General features: G+C 41.1%; 1 protein-coding gene and 1 long non-coding RNA gene across 4 annotated transcripts in view; one reads left to right on the top strand and one right to left on the bottom strand.

Moving 5' to 3' along the window:
* Positions 1–16,383, top strand: part of rtkn (rhotekin) — a 98,357-nt gene that overhangs the window by 37,898 nt on the left and 44,076 nt on the right. The window lies entirely within an intron of this gene.
* On the bottom strand, positions 9,919–16,252 carry LOC121509828. Its single transcript, XR_005991897.1, has 3 exons — positions 16,121–16,252; positions 13,284–13,359; positions 9,919–10,562 (listed from the first exon to the last, which is right to left on the bottom strand). It is a non-coding gene; the product is annotated as an uncharacterized LOC121509828 (long non-coding RNA).

The raw sequence follows: 16,383 nt of genomic DNA on the forward strand, positions 1-16,383 counted from the left end.
TTGCAGATGGCAAAGCTCTCACTGACAGCAAACAGAAAACAACACTGCGTGCCATACATCTTTCACTCCCCGAGTCTCCTCTTCCAACTGTGGGTTCAAACACAGTCCACAGCTGCACATATGGGCCTCATAATCCCCAATGAGAGTGCGTGTTTGTGTAGGCGAGGATTGTGTCCCAAAGAAATGCAACACCACAAAGGTTGATTATGACTAGGAGCCACCTTTTTGCAAACCTCCTAACTTTCCCAGGTCATAAGAAGAAAAATGTGTCTCTTGCACTCTTGCAGAAGTTCAAGGGAAGATTAGACACATCGTTGTTGGAAATGGTACAAGAATTTCAAAAGAAAACTTTAATATGCTCTATTTTCAATCCAAAAAGATTGAGGCTGTCTGTGCTGCAGCTGTTCAGAGGTGTAAAGAGCAGACTCGTTCTTTCTCACTATGTCAAATCCAATCCAAAAGGCCCTGAGCTGTGTGACATCAGGGGTGTCAGTGAGGTGATATCACTCGCTTGGGTGTCATACCTGCCAGCAGTCTGGCATAGTGCTCATGTGTGAGGTGTTTCTTTGTTTATCTACCTGTGCCAAGTGCTGCAAAGTGTGCCAGGTGCCTGGCTCTCTATCAAATAAGATAAATGCCACTGCGAAACAACCCACACTCCTGCCAACTTCAACATGTGCAATGCATTGTGTATATTTTTTTGGATGTTCTTTGGATGTCTCTTTTGGCTCCAGCGCCAGTTGTCTTAAAGGGCACAATGTGTAAATGATTTTCATGTGGCTTTTTTGGTGCCTGTGGCTGACACACCAGCTATCATGAGGTCCCAACTATTTAAACAAGCACCAATCAGCGTATTAGTTCCTGTCACAGAGCTTCCTTTGATGTAGAGACTTGTTTACAGCTTGGGCATGGACTGGAAAATGGCACTTTGTCTGAATATTGAATCTAGGGCATTATAGCGGAATGCTGATAACAGCTAGGGACTTTCTGTCTCAGCATCTTTGTGCATTTTTGTCCTCTCCTTTCCAGTTTATTCCTCAAACCATTTGAAGGATTGCATGATCGCAAGATGATGAGCCAATGGGAAGCTCCTTTTACCCCTTTGAGATGGTTCAGAGGTCAAGGTTGTCTGCAGAGAGGCATTACTCTGCAAGAATATCAGCTTGTTGCCCTTGTCTTTGACTTGCAAGTATTTTTGCTGGTAAATACTCACTTGTTTGCTCACATGCTCTCTCCCCTTCCTCCCCCCTGTCTGCCCTGCCTGGGTGGGTTTATGAGACAGGGATTCTTTGTATGTTGCTGAGCTGCACAGCCCACAGTGCAACTGTAATTTCAGCCAGCTATGGATGAGTTTCTCCCGAGGGTGTTTTCTCAAAGCCCTGTTGGGACGACTTGCAGTTATTACACTGTAAACCCTTTGCTCCTTTTCTTTATACCTGCAGCGTCATTTTTATATAAGGCCCCCTCAAGAATACTGTAAGTACGTTTATAGAATTCACGTAAGAACATTCTTTTTCTTCACTATTATCACAGAAAATGTCTCGATTTGAAAATAAAATAAAAAATAAGAGACCACGCATGTCCCGAGGCTCACACATTCCTCAGGCGTGTATAATTGCTGTGTCAGGAGGAGAGAGAGAGCAGCCATTGTGCTATTTTCAAGCTCAGTAGGAAATAACATTTCTGCTCTTCAGGTTTTAACAAGTCCATTATAATAGGAATGAGTGCATTCCGCTCTTAAATGCACTGTCTTCTTCCATGTTTCCCTCCTCTCATGTGAGTCCCGTAAGACACCGCACCATGCAAGGGGAAAAGAATTTTTGCCCCAAGAGCACAGGAAGTGAAGTGGCGGATGGGAAACAGGAAATGGTCTCATGTAATTACAGTTTCCCACCAGGATTGACAAACATGATGTCACTGAACCCACTGCTGTTTATGGACACATGCGCACCATTTCCTGTCACTAGAGTCAGATGAACTGATTTTTTTTTTTGGAGCCCTTTCTTTTTATTCTTCTTCTTTTTGTTCTTCTAAACCTTTTATCACTTCTCCTGCCCTTTCCCCTCTTTCTCCCCTCTGATCGCCCCAGGGCCGTAGATGGACACTTTCCCTGTGGTCTAACTTTAGACAAGACTGGTCCTGAATCTGTCTATTGTTACTCTGCTGTGGTAAAAGTGGACATTTGTGAAGGAGGTTTGCAGCATTTCTTCTCAGAATGTAGCATTGTATGTCAGTCATTGTTGGAGAAATTGCAATCCTTTCTCTGTGTGCGATTGTGTATTTTGTGATGACCTCACCGGGCCAGTGTTGACGTGTTCTGCAGAAAAATTGCAGCTCTGGGAAAATTTGGCCACTGCAGCTCTGGCTACTGCTGATAAAACTAGAGATGTATCATCTGAGATTCTGTTTCTGGGTCAAGCTGCAGTTAATGTTTTTAAGGCATTACCACATAAACATTTAACCTTCTAAAGCTGATGGATTGGCCAGATTCCATGTCTGTCATCAGGCAGATCCATCTAGCAGAGCTACAGTCTGAAATATTACAGGACCAATCAGTGTCATTTGAGGAGGTGATAGCTACAATTAGGCTTGGCTGTACTGCAAGCTCTCCCCATTGGCTCAGCCAATTAAGTAATGGGCTGATAGGGTTTCACACCCAGGGAACCAATGTTTAAAGGTCACTAAGGACCTTTCTGTGCAGAGTGTGCATGCTCCCCCTTGCATGCGTGGGTCCTCTGGCTGCCTCCCACCACCAAAGACATGCTCGTTAGGTTAATTAGTGGCTCTAAATTGGCCATATCAGCCCTGTGATTGAGCAGCAAGCAAACTCATTTGCATGACTTTATTTGTGCAATTTGCAGTGTAAAGGCATTTACCTGCAGTTTATTAATGGATTTAGTTTTCTCCTATGCACCTGTCTCATGATACTTCCCTAGAAAAAAAGAAGAATCCATCATTTAAAAACACATGGTATCTAATAGTATAAAATGTTAATCCGTCCCTGAGGATATAAAGCACATAATTACATTTATATATAATAGCTTTCATATTATTTACTAAAAGTTACTTAGAGGCCCTTAAATAAGCATGCAGACACAATGACCCTTAAATGTTTTAGCCATAGAAGCTCAGACGCAGACCCTGCTTGAGCTCTGTAGGGGTCACTTGGGAGTTTCTAGCTGGACTCGTGTTTGACCTCTCACACGCTCCCAAACCCTAAACTTAGCTCCGATCATGCCTCAGATAGTCGTGTGGATAGTTGTGGACGCCACCGGCATGCCTGAAATATCCACTTACTTACTGGAGTCTCTATAATCTGATATGTGATCACTGGTCGGGCTGCTGTAACTGTTTGATCAAGGTGGATTAATCACGAGTTATTAATATTTTTAACTGAAAGTGTTCATTCATTTCTTCTGGATCAGTTTGTCACATCTTCGCCATCACTTTTCTTCAGACAGTCACTGTGTCTATTTGACCATCTCCCTCCTGTATATTAATCACTGTGATTATCCTCCTTGGTAACAGATATTTAGCCCCCACAGACCTTGTGTTTCTAAATGTAGGAGGTCCTGCAGGGCAAAGGCTAAATTGACTGCAGTTAATCCCTGCCCACTCTGGGACAGTGAACCAGTATGTGCTTGTGGAGTCTGACTGCGCTGATGACTTCAAACCTCGATGGTAAATTTATAGTAAGAGCAGAGGGTAGTCTCATTTATCCTGAGACAGTCAAACAGAGCATGTTATTTTCTGGTCTGCTCTGACTGGGGTTTGTAGTTGTATTTCACCTTGTTAGCAATGTTTCATCCACATTTTCATGTTATGTGTATTACAATTACAGTACCCTGAAAAATATTCACCCTGCTTGGACTTTTCCTCCTTTTTTAACCATGATTTTTTTTACTTAGGCAAAATCAGTTAAAAAGAAAAAAAGCAGATGCTACATGCATAAAACTCACACTGCAGTTTTAGGTTTACAACAAAACATGAACAAGATATCAGAACTTTCATTTGTCAATAACTATAAAATGCCATAGCTCCCTGCTGCAATGTTCTGTCAGTTCAATATTTAAAGCCCAGTATTTTTTACATTAAACCCTGCAATTTTGTTCAGTAGCAGTGTGCTACACTGTGCCTGACTCTACTTTTGTAAGTATTGCATTTGTTTATTTTTAAATTCTCTGCACTAGTTGTTCTTATTGCTTATTTCTTGTATATATTTACTTTTTTTACTCACATTCCTATTAACACTCCAACATCCCTAAAGCTATATTGATTGTGTTTAAGAGTAATTGCAATGTCTGAACTTTCCCTTTGTTTTTTTTTTGAGTATTTTTAATGTAAAAAAAAACGTGGGAAAGTTCAAGGGGGCTGATATTCCCAAAATACAGGTGCATGTCAAAAAATTATGATATTGTGAAAAAATTCATTTTTTCCTGTGATTAAATTCAAGAAGTGAAAGGTCCATATATTCTAGATTTGTCTCATACAAAGTGAAATATTCCAAGACTTTTTCTGTTTTAATCTTGATGATTACAGCTCACAATAATCTAAAATCCACAATCTAGAAAATATTAGAATGTCACAAAACAGTCAACAAAAGGATTTATAATACAGAAATGTTAACTTTCTGAAAAACGATGCTCATTTATGCACTCAGTACTCAATTGGAGCTTCTTTTAAACAAATCACTGCATCTATGCGACCTGGCATGGAGGCGATCAGTCCGTGGCACTGCTGGGTTGTTATGAAGCCCAGGTTGCTCTGATAGCAGCCTCCAGTTCGTCTGTATTGTTGAGTAGCATAGAGTGGTCTAAAATCTCCTGGTAGACTGCTGACAGTGTTGACTCTGGCCTTGATAAAGCACAGTAGATCAACAACACCCCAAACCATCACTGACTGTGGAAACTGAAAACACTGGACTTCAGGCACATTAGATTCCAGGTCTCTTGACTTTTCAGGAGTGACTAGACACTGGGAACATGACACCCATTTCCTGGACCCTACTGCATGGTGGCTCTTGATCCACTGACTCCAGTCTCAGCCTTGTGAAGTTCCTGTAGGTTCTTAAACCTGCTTTGTTTGTCAATCCTCTGCAAGCTGAGCTGATCCCTGTTGCTTGTGCTCCTTTTCTCATCACTCTTTTCTCTTTCAGTCAACTTTCCATGAATCTGCTTTCATACAGCCGCAGAGGACAGCCTGCCCTTTCAGCAATGACCTTCTGTGGCTTACAATTATTCTAAAGGGTGTTATTGATTGTCCTCTGGACAAGAGTCAGGTCAGCAGTCTTCCCCATGATTGCAGTTGTGTGTACTGAACCAGAGAGAGAGAGAGACTGAGGGCTCAGTAATGCTTTGCAAATTTGACTTTTTTTAGGATTTTTGTGAGCTGCAAGCTGTAATCATCAAGATTGAAGTCAGTCTGCAGGAAATGTGGTCTCTTTGGGTATCAGGTTGTAGATGCTTTCTGCTCTGTGACCTATAATTGGTTGATCTTTGTAATTGCTCTCTTTTTATGTCTGTGACTGTGCAGAATGTAAGTGTTCTCCTTTGGCCAGGAAACTCTTATAAATTAGATTTTTTTTACACTTATCACTCTTGTATTCATTCTTCAATTTAATGCCTCAATCAGCATCAATTCATCCTTCAGCAGTCAGCGGTTTGAATGTGCTCAAATCTTTGTTAGATTGTGTCGGAGAGCGTCTGCGTGTGTTAGTTCAGCTGGGAGCTTGTTTAGGTAGCCCTGCAGACCTGCTTGCTCCAGTGAAAGGTGTGCTAAAGCTAACAGCGCTCGCTCTCTCCTGTGATACAGAATACACACTCACGTCTGAGCCAAAACACATTCCTCCGCAGCGGAGAACCTCAGCGTACCTCGCTCCCTGCTGAGCTCAGCTGTGTGTGCTTCTGACTGTGTGTTTGAGTAAATATTTGTGAAGAGTAATAAGCCTAATCATACTGTAAGCCTTATAATCAGAGCGGAGAGCTTTGGTTTAATGAAGGACGTTAGTTTTATCAGCCTGGATTTCTTGGTTAATGTGGGCTTTTGGAGAAGGCTTTTTGCATTTAAATGGAAGAGTCTTCAGAAGAAGTGCGGAAGCCTAAATGGAAATATTCAGCTTTATTCACTTGTAAATTTTATGTACATTGGCTTAAGTTTGCATGCTTGCTGTGTGTGTTTTGTGTGTTTGTACACGTGTTTTGGCGTCTGCAGCATGGATAGCTCCAGTTCTTCCAGTGCTGGATGCCAAAGCAGGCATGGTGTGTGTTAGGTAGCTGAGAAAGGAGGCTTTGTATCTCACATCGCTCCATAGCAAACCCTCCTTTCCTTCTTGGAATGACACATCACGGCTTCAGCCATCTCCCTCCTCTCTTCCTTCCAGCTTCTAATCTAAAACCGTACCGCTCCCCCTTCCCCACTTCTTTTCCCAACACTTCCCGACCCCCTGGGCTGGACCGCAGAGCCTTATTCCCCCCCTGAGCTGCAGGTCCCACCCCGGCCCTCGCCCATGCAGCGGTCAGGAGGAGCAGCACCGGCCTGAATAGGCGCTCTGTGTGAGCAGGAACCAGTTGGATACGGCGGGCTGAGCCAGCTTCCTTTGAAAAACAGCAGGCAGGAGCCAGGAGGGAGAAAACACTGAGCCAAAGCAGGAGGTGCTGTTATTGGAACATCCACCTGGCTCCTCGGCAGCTCCTCAGCTTGTTCCTTTTTTTCCCCCCTTTTTAATCGCTCACCTTCCTCATTGCAGTATCTCTGCCTGAATCTTTTAGATAATTTCACTCTGCTGCCCCTGTCTTCTCTTAGCTTTAGGCCCTTATTTCCACCTTCTTTTATCTCACCTTCCTCATCACCTCTCTGTAATCCCTCACTCTTCCTGCTTGTATGCTCAAAGACACTTTAAAAAGGAGCTTTTTTTTAGAGGATATTGCAGCCACTTAAGCTTTTTTAAATTGAGTTTGCAGGCTTTATTCAAATCAGCACAGATTGGATTTGACGCCATGTTTGACTTATCGAGTCAACAGCTCACCAGCCTCCGTTTTCAAGTGGTGATATTAAAAAATGTTGCACTCCTTTGTAAAAAGGCATAATGAAGAACATCTGAGCGCATTGTGGAGACGCAGCTGGCGGTGCAGGCTGTTTAATCAGATGTTGTCTTTGAAAAATGTGTACAAACACACATTGTGATAAAAAAGACTGTTTGGTGATGTGTTTAATTGAGCCTGTAGATGATACTTTTGTGCTTGCCCATATGGTTAAAGTTTCTCTTCATGCAGGGAGCATGATTCTGTGCAAGTTTATGGTTTGATTTTATTGATTTCTGTGTCTTTGATGAGGTGTATGTACTGTGTGTGTGGGAGTTTAAAGTGTGCACAGATGCATTCTTGCTATTTCTGTATGTTTATCTCACTTTTTCTGATCTCTGATCTCTCCAACAGCAGTGTTACAGGCAAATAAAGGGTGCTGCAACAGAGAGTAGGTGGAAATCACAAAGGCTGGAAACAAATACCACCATTAAATCAGTCTATTCCCTAATGTAAAGTCAACCTAAGTGGTTGCAGTAGCTTCTTTGTGACCCTACAGATTGCATCTTTTGGTGCTTTGTTTGTGTGTTTGATGCCTGTTTAAGTAGAAGCCAAAGTGTCTAATTGAATCACTGCACAATGAAGGATCTTTGGCCACTGATTTGCTGTGAGCATGCCTCACTTGTGTGTGTGTAGGTGTGTGTGTGTGTGTGTGTGTGTGTGTGTGTGTGTGTTTGGCAGGCGGAATTAACTCTGTCAGCATTTGGAGAGCTGCCGTCCAACCATCTGAGGGTCCATTCTGCTTCCATCAAGGACAGAAAGAAATGATCTTTCCTCTCTTTTAGATATGATCTTATTGTTATTATCTCTGTCTCCATGTCTTAGTGTCACAGCGTCTAAGAGAGACAGTGGCAACACTGTGTTTGCTTTAACTTTAAATATATATCGCACAGACTTCAGAGAGCGCAGTGTCCCAGCAGACTCTGTTTTCCAAGCTCGAGTTTTATGTCACTTCTGTTTTTGGATGCTTTTCTGCGAGAGGATGGATGGCTGTGCTGTTAAGGAAAGCCCTAAATACCAGAGGCAAAGTGTCACAGGGGAATTCCAGGGTTTGGAGGCGGGTCAGCTGAAGCCTGAGGGGCTTTTATGAGCTGAGGTATAGATCTGAGGGCCCAGTCTTCTGAAAAGGGGCCCTTGTTGTGGTATGAGGTGTTGAGAGGCATGACTGAGCTGTTCCACCCCCAAACAACACTCCTTCTCCTCACAAAAATACACTCTCTCTGTCTCACCCTGATGAGATCAGTGGAAGAAACAGTGCAGCTGGATGATGTCATCTATGGGACTCTTGGGGGTCAGGCTCAGGGTCACATTAGGAGACTATGTGTGGCTGTGTGGGAAGGGTGTGTGTATATAACCCGTTGCATGTTAAATGTAATAAACAGGGCTGAAACTGATGATTTTTTTATGGATTATTCTGCTGTTTTTTCACAAGTGCTGGTGATCTATTCATCTTTAATTTTAAAAAAGTACAAAAATTGTGGAAAGAAGGATCCTGATAATTTCAGAATAAGTGTAAACAAATGTCCTCAAATTGCATCTTTTGTAGGTATGTAGCATTGCCTTGCATTTAAAAATCCGAACGAATTAGACTGTCAGATATTTTTGCAGATATTTGATCTTTATCTAGTTCAGACTAAGGCTGAACAATTTGAGAAAATAATCTCATTGTGATATTTTTTTCTTCAAAAATTGGCGCACTTAAGGTCCAGCACATGCGTCGTGCCCATGTTCAAATCCGGCCTGTGGCTGCTTTCCCGCATGTCACTGCTCTACTCTCTCATCCCTGTTTCCGACTCTGTCCACTGTCCTCCTCTATGAATAGAGGCATGAAAAGCCCCCAAAATATAGCTTTGCGATGTGATTTTAAATGCAATTGTTTTTTCTAAGTTTCTCATTTTATGTATTTTTCAACAAACACAAGCAGGAAAAATATTTTATATTATAACCAACACAATATTAGATAGATTCAACATAAACTGTTCTCTCCTGTGGGCCAGGACTATACATTAGGAGTAAATTAGATGATAGCAGAATCTATATGAATGACATATTTTTATCTACTCAGTCACATTAGAAAATGTCTAAGTTGTTTTATTTCCAGGCATGTAAGCAATCATCACCACAACTAGGGCTAAATGATTTGGAAAAAATATCAAATTTTTTGACTCATATTGCAAATGCAAAACAGTTTTATTAAACTGGTATTTTCACACACATTTTAGGTGAAAAATATATTGCAGCATCTGTGATTTGAAAATTGCAGTAGGCCATATTGCAATTAAATCAAAATTGTGATTAAGTGCCAAAATAGAAACCCAGTACCATCATGGTACTGGTACCAGCACATCCAACATATACTGTACCAACTTAAATCACAGATATTGGTGCTTCATTTTGGTACCCTGCCACCCTGAGATGACCTTCCACCGCTTAGAATGAAGAGCACAAAATGCTTTTTGTTTGAGCCTCATATATATATTAATAACACCTTTACTTATATGTTCTATTGAAATCTTATTAACACATTTCTTTCTTCAGAAGTCCCAGAAGAAAGACTTGGTGCAACATTTTTGGATTTCACAGGAAATCTGCACATATATATTTTTTTTTTTTCATGGCACCAGTTTTGAACAAGTACACCAAAGAATTCTTTTGAAAGGTTTCAGGGACAATTGGAGCAATGGTGTGGCGTGCAAATCAACATAGACAGACAGACGGACAGAGACGCTGTCAATTATAGTAGTAAGATTGAAAGATGGTGTTTATTCAAGCACCTCCTTTTACCATACTTTTTTCTCTGTTGTTTCAGACACCATTTAGGCACCAACATAGTTTAAAAAGTGTGTATTTACCACTGGTAGTGGAAAAAAAACAAACATTGACTAACTTTACCTTTAACACAGTAAAATTTAAGGCATGATGATTAGAAAAAAAAGGTTTCAGCTGATGTAGGTCTGGTAGTCCTATCTAAAACTCCATGAATTTATTTGTAAATACAGCCAATTTTTTACAGCTAATTTAGGTTGATATTTACAGATGATATGTAAAGTCCAAAGACATTTTTAAATCTACTGTCTTAATTGAAGAAAGAGCTGGAATTTGCACATCTAAGAAATGTTACTGACACCATTAAGAGATGATTAGAATAGCTGGCTTTTAATTTAATCTTTTAATTGTTATAGCTTTAGCTGGTTAACACCACACTCTTCTCTATTCTGCTTCCTTCTTCCATAGTAACACACATCTAAGGACACACACCCTGAACTCAATTACCCACTGTGTCCTCCCACGCCCCCACCTTCACTGCAGCCACTTCAGGTTGTCACAGTTGAAGTGCATCCATGTGTCGCCGTATGTGTTTCTAATCTCTTCATCATTAGGAGATGAAAAGGTTAATCCATCTTATCTTCAATGGGCTGGACCGAGGAACTGGACAGGGATTCCTATTGGTTTTTCAGGAGAAGCATGGCTTGATATGATTGGCTGAGAACAGAAGGAAGACCCCTGTTAGCCCCTGATAAACCAATTTACTCTGGCACTTAGTCATTGGTCAGTGTGTCACTGAACATAGACGGACAGTTGGCTGTTATGCAACCGCACATGTAAGTTTATGGAGGCTCTATTTGAAGCCTACATAAAAACCCACACATGGCCCATGTCTTCACAGTTGGCTGGTGCAGCTGTCACCGCAAGATGCGTGAGGATTGACAGTTAGTATATATAGCTGTGAATATGATTTATGTTGTTCTAACTTTAATTATATACAGCAAATACTGCAAGATGTTACTGATTGCATGAGATGAGTTTTGCAGACAGAGAGCTTCTAGGAAAGGTGAGTGATCATCACCTTGTAATAAGCTTGAAGCCATGAGCCTGCATGTGATGTTGATGTCATGTCTATATTAAGTGCCATGTCCTCAGAAGGCCTGACTCTAGGAGAGAAGCAGGTCACAACATGGGTTTATTGGGTAGTTTAGCAAAGAGCAGCAGAGGAGTTTATGGCCCTGATTCAGTGTCTTTAGATGTTGCAGTACCTTCATAGGACCAGGAGGAGGCTGATAGGCTACCCGACATGAGTGAAAATGTGTTGTCTCCTTCTGTCTCATCTTAAGAAAGGATTCTGTTGTTCTGCAGTAGAGGGTATGCATCATTAGTGTTTGCTCAGCAGGTGACTTACCGCCCTGTTTGAAGCTCAATTTCATGCCTGTTATTTAAATGCAAATTGTTAAAACATGCATTTCAGTTATGCACACTACAGTATAAGTATAATTCACATGCTTTGCCCCATTAATCTAAACGATTGCAATAATTATAGTGTGAAGCAGTAGAATAGTTAGTGGTTTCAACATGTGTTAATTACAGGAAGACAAAGGCTTCACACTCCTGTACTGTTGTTCTTAATCCCTGCACTTTGCAGTAAAACAAATGAGGCTTATCCATGTGCCTCAGCTCCTGCGGGTCAGTTTTTGTCAAATTGCCTTGTGTAAACTTTAATCACAAAAAGCTTTGAAAATAATGTGTAAGATATGTGGAATAAAAACACAGGCCTGCCCTTCAACAGCTACTGTCAACAAAAGCACCAGATTCAAATCTGCACGAGCCCAAAGTGTGAAATTTGTTAATCTTATTTACTGTGCAGCTACTCCTCCAGGCAGAGAAAGGAATTATGGTTTGATTCCTTTAAACGCTTGTACAAGGATTACAAATTAAACATAAATGGTGTGAAAAAATGTTCTATAATTAGACATTTGGCTGCAGTAGTAGGAAGGAAGGGAGCTTTAGGGTGTGCATCAGTGGAGAGAGGAAGAGCAATGCTTGTTTGGAAAAAGTCAATAGGAAGTGTTCGGGAGGCTGAGTGTGGTGAGCCTGGCTCCAGGAATGTCCTCTCATCCTGTGAAAAGCGGTGTAATGACAGTGGGAATGATGTTATCATTCATTCAGCTGGCAGTGATTCATTCAGCCAGGAAACATCAGCTGATGCTCTGCAAAAATGTGTGTAGAATACTTAAATATATACAACAGATTAGCTACATTATTTGTAATGCTCCCTTTTTGGGCTGTCATGGTATTAAAATTTAAACGTTGATATCATACTAGTAACAATCAAACAATACTGATACATGTATTGATACCAAGGCTAGGTTTAGGAACCCAATATTGAGACGTTTCTTTTTTTCAGTGATCAAAAATTGCAAGCAGACTTCTACACACAGTCTAAATTGCATAAATACATATAGGCAACACTTTAGGACCAAAATGTGTTCAATGTACAGTACTGTGCAGAACTTTTAGGCATGTTTGGGCCAAAAATTTAGGCTGAAGTAGGCATAGATTTGGCGAGTAAGCTGCCCGAGGGCACCATAGGCCGGGAAGGATGATCGACACAACCCTGGTTGTGCTCTGGATGTCCTCGCATATCACCAGGGGCATGGGGAAATGATCATTTGAAACAATAACAAAGTCCACACCCTCAGAACAGAGTAAGGGGTGTAGTAGTAAGCATGGCTTAGAGTGCTATTAGGGCTCGAAAACCGCAGACTAATTCAGGGCATATTACCAGGGGGTGAAAAGGCCCAGACAGAAGAGATGCTGTCAAGCTTGATTTTGGGAACTTGTGGCATATCAGGCCCTGTGATGGATCCTTAGTGCCCTACATGCCTAAAATGTATGCACATGACTGTATATGCACAGTTTAGAGAGGGTGGAGTTTGCCTGCAGTCCTTGATGGGTTCTTTCAGGGGATGTGCGCAATTAGCCAGCTAAACAATTAAACACCTGGTTCCTTGGTAATCAGTCCTTAATTATCATTAGGTTAATCCATTTTTTTAGCAGTTTAGGCCTATAATCCCAGTCAAATGCCATTTCTAAACTGTAATACAGCTGCCTTCAACTACTAGCTGCTGTAGCTTCAATTAATGGCTACTGCTATATTGCAACCATGCTTTTGAACCACAATGTAAACATGGATTGCATTGATAGTATCTTGTAGGAACGGTGCAGTTTAGCACTTTTTTGATAAGGTTGTGCAAAGGCTGTGGCAAGTTATGTGATCCAGTCTTTAATACATAAATAAACAATGCTCAGTTTGGAATGTTTCCTGAGTGTTTTCTTAATTCTAGAGAGCAAATGCTTAGTTTTCTTAACTTTTGACTAGCTGACTGAACACAGTTATGTTTGCCTTTAACTGGATTCAAAATGACTCACCTGGGAACATCACTAATTCATTCCTCCCTTAAGCTTCTGTTTCATGACATAGATGTAGTTTTTGAAGCTTCAGCACCTTCAATGGTAGAAAAATGGAAGAATTGTTTAAAACATATGGAATTGAAAAATATGGAAGTATTGACATTTTTGACAGCCATAGTGGATAGCTCAGGTCACTGCTGTTTTGTTTGTATAGGAATTGTCACTCAGTCATGTTGTTTCCTGAGCCCGCCACTGAACCATGAGTGTAAATTAGTCTGACAGCACTCCTCTGGCTGGCTGCTTGGCATGGCTACTCACTGATGAAACCTTAATCTGATTAACTGTAGGATATTTACAGCTCTAAGTCCTTAGTTATCAAGGCTCACCTTGTTTTTGTTGCACATGTCTACTAAAACAAAGAGGAAATGGATTTATGCAAACAGACTGAAAGAACGTGTTAAATACTGCATGACTCTGTTAGCGCTCTTGTTGGGGGTTTTAATGCATTTAGCTTCTGTGGGAGTGTCCTCAGCTCCCAAAATGGCATGACAATGCACCCTCTCCCCTTTCTCTGCTGTCCTTAACTAAAGGTAAAGAGCTGCTTTCAGCCAGCCAGACACACAGATGTAATATTGAACCATTGAGATGGACTTTATTGCCATTAGCTGAGGCTGCCTGCCCACAGACGGACTCTCCTCCTCCCTCTTGGTCCTCCTACATGTCATCTGCTGCATCTCTGGGCTGTGCATCTCATTCCTCTGTTCATCTCACCCACAAACACACAACAAGTGCTGTAGTTCTCTCATACCCGATTTGCTCAGCTGACATTTTGGACAATGTTGGACAAAAAATAATGGAAACATACATTTATTTCCTGCAGAGGAAATTTTAAAATTCTTTAGTTTATGAAAGATGCCCAAAAACACTCCAATTATAGTCCTGCAGTGTGGATTTCATGCAGCCAAAAGTCTCAGTTGGTGGTTTATTCCCACACTTAATTCCAGCTGGACTTGTCCGTGTTTTTCCGTTTCGACCTGCCCACAAATCACTCTCATACATCACCAGCGGACAAGGCGATACACTCCGCTGCACAACAACTTCCCAGTGCGCACATATACAGGCAAGGCAATAAGCAAAGGACGGCAGAGAGAGAGCAGGAACAGGGAGATGGATGGACTTTCTATTTTCAGTTGAATGATAAGTTGTGCTGTGTATAGAATTTCACATAAATGCACTGAGGCTGCTGACCAATGTTATACGTGTACACAGGAGTTTTGATTATTTTATTTTCCAAATCAAATTTAGTTCAATGCCTAATTCCAATAAGTTGCATTACATTTTCATCATTAACTAGGATATTTCTGTCATTTTTATTAAGCTATGTCTTTGTACCATGCAGCAAACTCCCTGGTTGTAAGATGAAGCTAATGGATGTGCAAAAAACTGCAGTTCCTCAAGTGACCACTTGAGGCTGATTTCAGAAGTACCAAAAGCCAAATTCGCTCCCATGTTAAAACGGCCGTTTTCACAGCAGGAATAAACAGATTTACAGCCTGGTTTGAAAACAGTTTGGGTCATGTCTTTATGGGCATACACTGAACTGGGGAGTTTTTCTTTTTTTTTTTTTACTTCTTCCATTCTGGTTTTAAGACGGCTACAAATTATGCATAATAAGGGTCATGATGTGACAATTCATTGAGTTGTAGCTGCTTGTCAGGAGGTTTGAGGCCTGCTTGAGCTTTACTTCTTTGTCTGTTTCTTAGTTTGTCTAAAACATATTTTGGGATTGTTTTCAACATGCCAACCACTAGTGATGAACCGATACCACAGTTTTCTAATTCAAGTACAAGTACTTAAATTTGGGCTCTCACTGATACAGAGTACAGATATGAGGGCTGAACAATGCCATAACTATTGTTGTGGTTATTTTGAAATTTCTTTTTTTTTTACAGCAGATGTCAATAATGGCTCATTATTTTTTTAAGATACAAGTTATAGGGGTACTAGTCATCCTATTCATATTGCCAGTTCAAGGCTTGATATTTACATATGTGTAACCTTTTGTCTCTACAATGGACATCATAAAAGAGTAACAATGGGACCAAGTTACCCCACCTCTGTGTCAACACTGGAGAAAATGACAGAGGTGTAAATATGCACAATGACAACAGAGCTTCATTACAGCACTGTTGCAAAATCCCACCCTAAAGAGAGCAACTGGGCTAAGCGGTTTCTTACCAGTGGTCAGATGTTGTAATCCTTTATTCAGCAAAATAATTTGTATAAAGAATATATATAAATAGTGGTGGCTAACAAAGGCTCCTATGTCTGCCCCACAGTCAGTGATAATGATGGGGACACTGAACTACAAGTTTTCTTTGTGCTAAAGAGGCTGACTGACATTTTCTGTTTGGAATAGCCCTTTTGCAAAGAAAAATCATAACAAAAGTATATTAAAAGATGTACATTTTTGTGTAAATTCAGATACAGTATACTTCATAAATGTCCAGTGATAGTAACAAAAGGGTTGTTGGGTAAAAGAATGTTGTTAAACAGTCCAAACAGCTCTCAGACTTGTCCCTTCCCTTGTTTAAAAAGTTGAGTCATAATCCTGAAAAAAAAAAACACAAACTGCCTTGTTCTACTGTGGGCGGTGTAGGCACAGAGCGACCACGGAGCATTTTACTGACACTCGTACATCCCACTTCAAACTATAGCCAAACACAGAGCTGCCAAATCCATCTCGTCACTTTCTTTCAACTACTCAGAAGCCCTGCACTGCCATTTTGAGAGATTTGACAGGGACCCGCGTTGAATACTTGTCAGAGAGCTAAAACGGAGGAGTGACAACTTACCCCTGAAAAACATACTCTTAGTAGTCTACGTTCTCCTATACTGTGTAGTGGAAAATGACCCTGTTCCTGGAAATTCCTGCCAGCGCTCCTAGAATTCTCAAGGACCCCTGGAGGTCCCTGGACACAGATGACAGTTAGCTCTCCTCTGCCTGCTCGCTGCTGCACATGGATTAGACTCACACACATCTTGACACACACACCCCCGCCTCCTCTGAAACAGCTCTCGGTTGGTCCACCACTCGGTCATCCTTCCCTTGTGTGCG

The sequence above is a fragment of the Cheilinus undulatus genome, linkage group 5 (genome assembly GCF_018320785.1).
Source record: "Cheilinus undulatus linkage group 5, ASM1832078v1, whole genome shotgun sequence".
NCBI lineage: Eukaryota > Metazoa > Chordata > Actinopteri > Labriformes > Labridae > Cheilinus > Cheilinus undulatus.